The sequence below is a fragment of the Nematolebias whitei genome, chromosome 13, assembly GCF_014905685.2.
Source record: "Nematolebias whitei isolate Nwh7 chromosome 13, NemWhi1, whole genome shotgun sequence".
In the NCBI taxonomy this organism is placed as follows: domain Eukaryota; kingdom Metazoa; phylum Chordata; class Actinopteri; order Cyprinodontiformes; family Rivulidae; genus Nematolebias; species Nematolebias whitei.
This window is the reverse complement of record NC_056510.1, coordinates 26291452-26300184: the sequence shown is the minus strand read 5'-3', so window position 1 is coordinate 26300184 and position 8733 is coordinate 26291452. Positions and strand designations below refer to the sequence as shown.

The following is an 8733-nucleotide window of genomic DNA, read 5'->3' as shown; positions in this document are numbered from 1 at the left end:
TTAGGCTAATTTTGGCTGTTTTCACATAAATTCAAGATTTTCATGGAAATTTCTGCTATTTTCAGCCTAATTAACTTGTACTAATTTCAGCTTGTTATGCTCCTTTCAGCTTTTTTCATCTACTGTTTAGCTGTTTTTGTGCTAAAATTGAGCTTTTTCAGCTAATTCCACATTTCTTGAGCTAATTTCAGCTCCTTTCTCTTCCTTCTGTTATTTTAAGCTTCTTTTTGCATTTTCAGCTACGTTTCAGCTTTTTTCCTCTCGTTTTTTAGCTAATTTCCTAATTTTTGTGCTCATTTCTGCTTATTTAAACCTAAATCAGCAAGTATGTGTTCTTTCTGCTTTCTTCTGCTAATTTAGGCTTGTTCTTCCATTTCAGCATGTTATTAACTAATTTCAGCTGTTTTTCAGTGAGTCCTTCAGCAATAAGCATTCACACTGCATTTCTGCAGGAAATGCAATTTCTCTAGTTAGCGTATACAAATGTTATTATACTTTACCATATAAGACCAGATATATATATATATATATATATATATATATATATATATATAATATTTGACACAGTTTTCATGTTTGTACCAAACTGTAAATTAAGCAGCAGCCTGTTGGTGTCTAAATAAGGATTGTTTGGGTTATTTTAAATCATTTACTTGTTTATTTTTATAAAGCCTTTAATCTACACTTTAAACATTTTTGTCACAAACATATTTCATACACAAAAAAAACGATTAATGACTCTGAAAATATGACTAACGAGTATTTAAAATAGAAGAAGTGAGCTGGTACAAATTATGTGTCACATTTCAAAGATTTTCTTTAAAAATAAAAAAATGAGCATTTATTAAACTGTAAGTATTTAGAGCTGATCAGATGACCGTTACATTTTAAGAAATCATTTGACGTTTGATGAAACTTACTAAAAGATAATAATTTTATTCAACACGGACAGACGAGTTCAACAAGCAGTGATTTAATCTGATAAATTATGAAAATAAATGTGTTTATTATGGATATATTTGAATATTCCGTATGTCCGTACAAATTCAAAACTTCTGTCCTTTTTTAATCCTCATAATTCCTCTGAAGAGGTGACACTGTCTCCTGAAATCATCCGATAAAGACAGTTTTTATTCTGTAATTCTGTTTTCTGGCAAAAACATGTCATTAAATTTCAGGGAATGCTTTTAACTTTAATCCACCTCTGTTCTGTTTCATCTCGGTCCAGTTTTCAGAAATGCCACACGTCAATCTGGTGCCAGTAAGTCTCAGATCTTCAGATGATCTTTTCAGTTTTATTTACAGCTGTTTACATTAAACATCTGTCTATAAGAAGATATGTGCATTAAAGTCTCCCTTTATGTTCTGAAATAGGAGGAAAACATGGACAATTATCAGGTAAGACGGCCTCCTGAGCCCTTAACGACCAGATGTGCAGTGATATTTTTGGGTTTATTGTTTTACTTTGGTCTACAGGAGCTGGAGAGGCCGAAGGACACTGATCCTTACCAGGCGCTTGAAATGAGGAAAGCCAAAGTGGGTTCATCCTCCGAGTCGTATTTTAATCATCACATTCCCGTTTGTTCAGCTCTCATCATGTCGTTCTGTTTTTGTAGGCAAAACACGGCAAGAAAAAGAAAGCAAAGGTAAGGCGATCCACTAAGCTTTGTAGTTTGAAATCATAAATATCAGCGTTCAAGTTGTTGACTTAAACCTCTTAGCTCAGGTGATGGATCTACTCCAGAAAAAGGAAGGGAAGTTTAAAGAGCTCTGAAGATTTAAGCTTGAAATAATTTAATTATTAACTGACATTCGTGGCTTTTTTATTTATTTATTGGATTGGGTTCAAATTTGGACAAAGCCTCCATGAACCCTTAAAAACAATAATTATTATTAATATTTTCTTGAGTCTAGTAAAGTTGTCAGGTCCTCTGGACGGATGCAAAAAACATTAAAAAAATTGAATTGTTGAAACGTTTTGTCCTTTGTCCAATACTTCATCAGTTTTATAAACAGCCCCTTCTCAGAGTGGATCATGCAGTTTGCTGATGACAGTAAGAACTAGCTGTTCATGATGGAGGACCATCAGCCTAACAATGGATCATTAGCACACTGATGGCTGTTTACTACACAGGGGGCTGAGTGATACTAGCAATCACAGCATTATAGGAGGGGGACAGTTGAACACAGAGACCTCCACCCGTTTAATGTTGGACGGTTTCCTTTCACAAAGATGAGCTTCCTTCACTCCTCTCAAACCTCATGCCTTAAGAGGCATGTTTAGTAACGTGTTATATAATCTCGAAAAGTTTTAAATGATTTCTGTGACTTTAAGATTAGTTTTTTGGTTTCACATGCACTCACCAGCCCCATTATTAAAGGGGTTTTTGTGTAAATGTCAAACAACTGCTGCAGGTAAGACACTGATTACTGATAACCCCACAGACCACTTTAAAACAAGTTACAATAAAATACATTAATAGTTCTAAAAATGTATTATGTGAAAATGTGTAGACTTTGATGATGCGTCACAAACATTGTGAAAGTAACCCAGTTTAGCACTTTATTTTAATATTAAATACAATAAAAACTAATCTAAAAAAGCAGTGCAGTGTTTGATCCACCACTGAGAAGCATCAGGTTTAAAAAGGAATTAACTATTTAATGTTAACATCAAACATAACTCAAGTTTCTGAAGACGTTCTAAGTTTGTAATAAGTCTGGTGGTAAATGTGGCCATCTGTTGGTTGTGAGAGAACTCTCTAAATGTTGAACGATCCTTTTAAAGATTTATTTACAGGCAGCATCAATTCTGACACTTTCTCCCCGATCCAAAACATAAACATTAAAACGAATAATGCAGCACTTTTAACTTTTTCTTTTTTTTTTAAACACAGACCCAAACCCAGCAAAGGGACTGACGTGAATCTACTGCCAGCCCTCCAGCTACGACCTGAAGTACCCGATGATCAAAAGGCAGTACTGCTAAATACTTTTTTTTTTTTTACTATGAATGTATGAAAACTATTTAGGTTCAGCTTTAAATTGTAAGAATTTGCTCTTTACCATTTGTCTTTGAAACTGCTAAATCAACTATTTACATGCTGGACTTTTTACTTTCATTTTAAAGCCTTTTTTTATTTGATATTTTCCACAGTTTGAGCATTTTACCCACTGGACGTGTAATGAGCACAAAGCATGTCAAAACATTTGGAAAATGGTTTAATGATGTTTACAACAAACAAACAAAAAAACAACTGTACATTTACAGTAAAAGATTATCTTTGTATGTGTATAAAAAAAAAAAATACAGCAGACAAATGCATCAAAATCTACTATCCTGATTCACATACTTTTAAAACTCCTACACAATCGTTCATAACTACACCGCCGTGACTGGAGGCCTTTATTTTTATTTTTTTCGTAATCGGATCAGAGCAGTTCCCCCTCGGTTTTGTATTTCATGGTGAAAACCAAAACTCTTTACAGTCGAGTCTTGGAGAGCATTTATACGAGACTGCAGAGGAAGAAAAAGGAAACATTCCTTTAGATAAGCCCAACTTTCCAAGTGAAATGTTTGTACAGAAAGCGTTTCTTGATACACTGACGTAATATGTACATGGTTGGCATTCTTTGAACCATTTCTTCTTTTCTTTTTCGTGAAAGTCATGATCACTTGGACTGTGAACTGATGTTCGCACACGACACCCAAAAACATACAAAAATACTAATCTTTAACCTACCAAGAGTAAGACAGCTCTGCAGTTAGTTCCATGCTGTGACAGAAATAAAGGTTACAACAAACAAACGAGAGGAAAAAAAAAAGTTTTTTAATGTTTCTTTGTTTTGTTTTCTTCTCAGAAATATACCAAAATATACATCTAAGCTTTGGAATTACTGAGGCTAGGACTAAAGCCAGTTCTGGGTTTGTCTCTTAACACACATGCTGCAGGGCAGAGAGGAGAGAAAACACAGGACAGAGAGAGCGAGAGAGAGAGAGAGAGAGATCTTTGGTATCTGCGTTTGTCAAAAGTTAAATATTTGGGTTCTTGCTTTGGGATTAGTGCTTGTGGGGTCCTGAAACCTCACCTGGAGTAAAGCGTTAAACAAAGTGTCACTGAAGCCCGACGGTCTGAGCCCGAGGGACACAGTCCATGCAGAGTGAAGGACCATGGTGCATAGTGTCACAGCTGATCAGAGTCCGTAAAGAGACTGTAGGAGGAAGAGGTGGGGGAGGAAGGGAGGTGTCCTGCAACTACAGTGTACGCATGATAAGAAATAGAAACAGCATCTTCACCACAGTCCTTGAAAGAGAGAGACGATGGAAGGGAGGAGGAGGAGAGGGGGTATCTTAGCAACAGAGCTCAAGACAAAACACAAAGTCCTGAGCAGGTTCAGTGTGCACAGGATCCACCCTCGGTGTGTTAAACACCACCCAGCTCATCGCCACATTGGTTTGTGCCCATCACAGAAGCCCGCTCCGGCCCCACAAACACCCCCTCGCCCCGCCGATCCCCGCCCACAGGCACTGAAACCGCTGCACCTGACAGGACGCGCATTCAACATGGACGAAAATCAGACACTCTGCAGACGAACCGAAGGGTGTGCAGCTGAGCAGTGAGGCGAGGACGGGGGAGACGGCGGCGGCGTTCGAATACAATCAAGTTAAAAGTCTTTGGTTAGCGTTGGTACCACAAGAGACCGAGAGCGGGGCCGCGACGGCGCACCCGTCATGTGGGGAAGACACGCACACATACCTGCACCGGGTCAGAGTGGGATTCAACAACAAAACAGGATTGTCAAACTTAAAATAAGCGTTCAAACATAAGGAGGGGGGGGGGGGGGGGGGGGGGTCGGAAAAATAAGTTAAGTGGCAAGAAAGGATAATTTATATTAATTAACAATAATTTGTTTAATGCTAAGAGACAGTGTGCAGCAAAAATACAGTTATTAAAGAGACAGCAGACGTTTGAGAGCACTGGTGTGTAATCTGTTGCCCCTTTGTGGCAGAACCCACAAAGTACAGGTATGAGCAGGCTTCTCCACAGACACGTTTGAATGTTGTTTTTAACGTTCAAAAACTATTTCCTTTTTTTTTTTTTTTTAATAGATTAAAGCAGGTTTCACCCAGGTTTGAGCTAGAAATGAGGTATATAACAGTTTATTTTGCTGTACTGGTGCTTCACATGCCCTTTCTCGACATCACAGACCAGCAAACCAGTGTGGTGGGCCGGCGCACTCTAAAAATGTTGCCTGGTTGATCCGCTAGAACATCTTCAAAAAAAAAAAAAAAAAGTCACAATCACCTACTGACAGTGAAGCACTATGAGCCAAGTTAGGTGCCAAGAAAACAGCTTCCAAGCATATAAGCTGAGCATAAACTCTAGATTCTACAAAACAAACCCAGAGCTGGCTTGGCAACAGCTTGCTAAAAGACTTTGGTTAATCAGTAGAGGAACCCACAAAACAACAGGTACTCAATCGTCAACTTTTCATGGAGAAAATTTAAAAAAATCACCAACGATGCCTGCTGGAAGATGAGGAAAATGCACCAGAAAAGGGTTGCACTCACTTTTCTCTATAAAAACAAACACGCCCGGTTGCTGGAATTATTAGTAAAGCTCTTCTTTCAGGTTATTCCAACCCGTTCGAACCTAAACAACAGGTGGCAACGTGATTACGTTCTAAAAATGCCCAAAGTACACCGTACGGTTTCAGTGGATAAACAATGCACCGGTTGAGCTCTCACACGCACAGAAACAGAATGCTACAATGCTCATGTCTTCTACGTAACAATAAGGCATAAATGATATTAATCTTTTCTGTCCAACTAAGAAAAGCCAGTGATCTCGCCCTTTCACACTATACAAAACGATCAAGAAGGCATAAAGTTAAAACAAATGATTGTTAAAGACAGCACAGCAAACTCAACCCACAATAATTCAACCCAAAAGAAAACAATAATAATAATAATAATAAAGTCATAAGATCAGTTCTTCAGAGACAAACCCTCCGCTCAAAAACAGCTCGCTGAAACAACTTCTCAACCGAGCCGATCATTTCCTCTTGTTTTTGGTCAGCTTTAAAAAAAAAAAGAAAAAAGATTGAGGGGAAATATTTTGAGTTAAGCATAAACACTACATTCAGTCTTGATAACATACTAGATCAAATATAAAATGTGAATATCTTACAAGTGTTTATATATATATATTTATATTTATATCAATAGAATTAAGAAAAGATCATTTCTCTAATTCTTAAGTCTTTCCTCAGATAAATATTTCAGGAACATCCTATGATGCAGACTGGTCTGTCGTGCTAGCAAGCTAACAGAGCGCACTGGATCTGGACTGTGGCTCTGGGCCCCACCGGGGCCCCGAAGCAGAAGAGGCCAGCAGCACGAGCAGCCACACAGACATCCACCAAGCTACAAAGAGAAAGGCTTTTACTTTGGCAAGAAAGATCTCAAAAAGTAAAAAAAACAAAATTATATATAAACCAGGAAACACCCCATAAATAGTAGTTCTAGAAAATAGCAGTAGTTGTCCTTTTTCTGTACCGTTCCTATGAATGGCGAGCCCGACAGTACATTCTACAAAGTTCTACACAGAAATGTCTAAAGGTGAGTCCTATATTGAAATGCTGCTGAGGTATTTTCAGTCAAAAGTAGAAAATTAAAAAAAGAATAACACGGACTTTTCACTGCTTACATCCACAAAATAATCACTGCGGTTATGGTTAAGGTATACGACGATGCTACTTTTGTGTGGGGGTTGAACAAAAGTGTCATGTCTCATCCCCACAGCTGTGTTGGGAAAGATGGTTTGGCAGGTTTTAAACTCGTCCACAAAAGCATTAGTTTGGCAACACAATGGTTTGAAGTAGCGGTGCCAAGAAAAGGTGGAAAATGTTCTCCGATGATCAGATCGATGCATTTACAAAGGTGAGCCTTCAAGCAAGGAAGGCCAAAACTACAGAGCCCCGATTTTCACAGGGTGTAGTCGTAAAGCTATAAAGGAAGCATGCAGGCCTCGAGACAGCTCGGCTCTATCAGGAGCTCCAGCAGCAAGTTGTTAAAGCTAAGTTTTTGTGATCCAGCAGCACCAAATTGGGAAAATCTGGTATCGACCAAAATGGGAGACGAGAGAAAAATAAAATCTGTGGAGAGTGAAAATAGTATAACAGCGTGCTCCAACAGGCACAGCAACTACTGAGTAAAACCACTTTGGTTCAAGCTGTTGTTTTATGGCTGAATAGTAGCACAAAACCAACCAATAAACAAACCCGCTCCACCACCGTGTAAAATCTTTAAAAAATGCTACCATGAGGGATTAGAAAACAACGAGCCGTTAAATAGCTCACAGAACACCAGATTACCGGTAAGCATCAAGGGCGAGGCCCAGGTGGTATAAAAAAAATTATAAAGTAAAATTAAATTAAATAAAAAATATATATATATTTTTTTTTTACAACCCACCAATCTCCATCATTTTTGGTCAGTTGTGCTGCCAATTAAAAATTGAGTGAAGAGACATTTAATCAAATGAAAAAAATTGCAATCTTTGGAAAATGATCATTAAAATATTGCATTTCTATATTCTGTTAACAAAGAGAGAAAGTTTGTATTCATAAATATATTGACACGACTAAGCTACACCGAATACACACAGCAACTATTCTAACAAATATTTTTGGTATATCTTAAAGTAGGTATTCATTTCTCCCAAAATAGGCAGACTGCAGCTCATCAATCCAGTTTTTTTTTGGTTACAGATACTGTGCACAAGTAGATATGACAGTACTATTAATAAAAAGAAAACACAATAAAAATAAACCCCAATCAAGCCAACGCCACCATACAACAGGTTCCAAAACTGAACGCACTGCAGAATATGGTGGACCACACAGCTGCTAAAAGAGCAGGGAACAGCGCACGCAAACAACTTCCTGCTTCCAAATAGGATATCCTGCTTTTAAATCTATATCGCAACCCAAATCCCCTTCGTTCAGAGGCAGACCGGCGTGCCTGCAGCGCTCTTTAAAGCTCCAAATGTAACGCTTGAAGTCATTTTCTGTCAGTGTAAATACTCCACACATAGACCATCATTTTACAAAAGCTCAGTGGCGTCTTCACCACCACAGCAAAATGGAAAAGTCAGTGTTTCCAGAGAAGAGACTCAGAGGGACACACGTGCTCCCTCTGACCCTTAAAGCAATGATAACCTTTAGAAATCGGCCACTTATTACTTGTTTTTAAAGCCTTATAACCACGATTAAAAAGTGATAGTTAATCTTAACTTATTAGTATTAAAACGTTCTTAAAATATATATAAAAACAATAAACAGTAAGGATTAAAAAAAAAGTTTGACGTAAAGTTTTGATATGATTTAAGTCGAGGCCTGTCAAAAAAAAGAAGAGGAAATAAAAAAAAGGTGATGCACAAACCTCTTTTAGTGATAACGAACATTGTGAAATGACTGAAAACAGCTCAGTTTGAATGTTAAGAGAAACATTTTTGGTTTTAGTTAGAAGTATTTCAGAGAAAATTCTGACTCGCAATCAGGAAGAAGTATATGTACATTATTATGAACAGTTTGATGGTGCCGAGTTTGTTTTCCACGCGGACACAAAGAGCGGCAGGCCAACAACAGTGTTTGTAGAAAGAGGTTCAAACATAAAAAAATAAAACTTGTAAAAAAAAAAGAACTAAACCCAATTATATTGGAGGTCGT

At 37.7% G+C, this 8733-nt stretch overlaps 1 long non-coding RNA gene across 1 annotated transcript; it reads left to right on the top strand.

The window, feature by feature from the left end:
• Positions 1-1240: 1240 nt before the first annotated feature.
• LOC119419676 lies at positions 1241-1520 on the top strand. Its single transcript, XR_005187265.1, has 3 exons — positions 1241-1261; positions 1375-1398; positions 1477-1520. It is a non-coding gene; the product is annotated as an uncharacterized LOC119419676 (long non-coding RNA).
• Positions 1521-8733: the final 7213 nt, after the last annotated feature.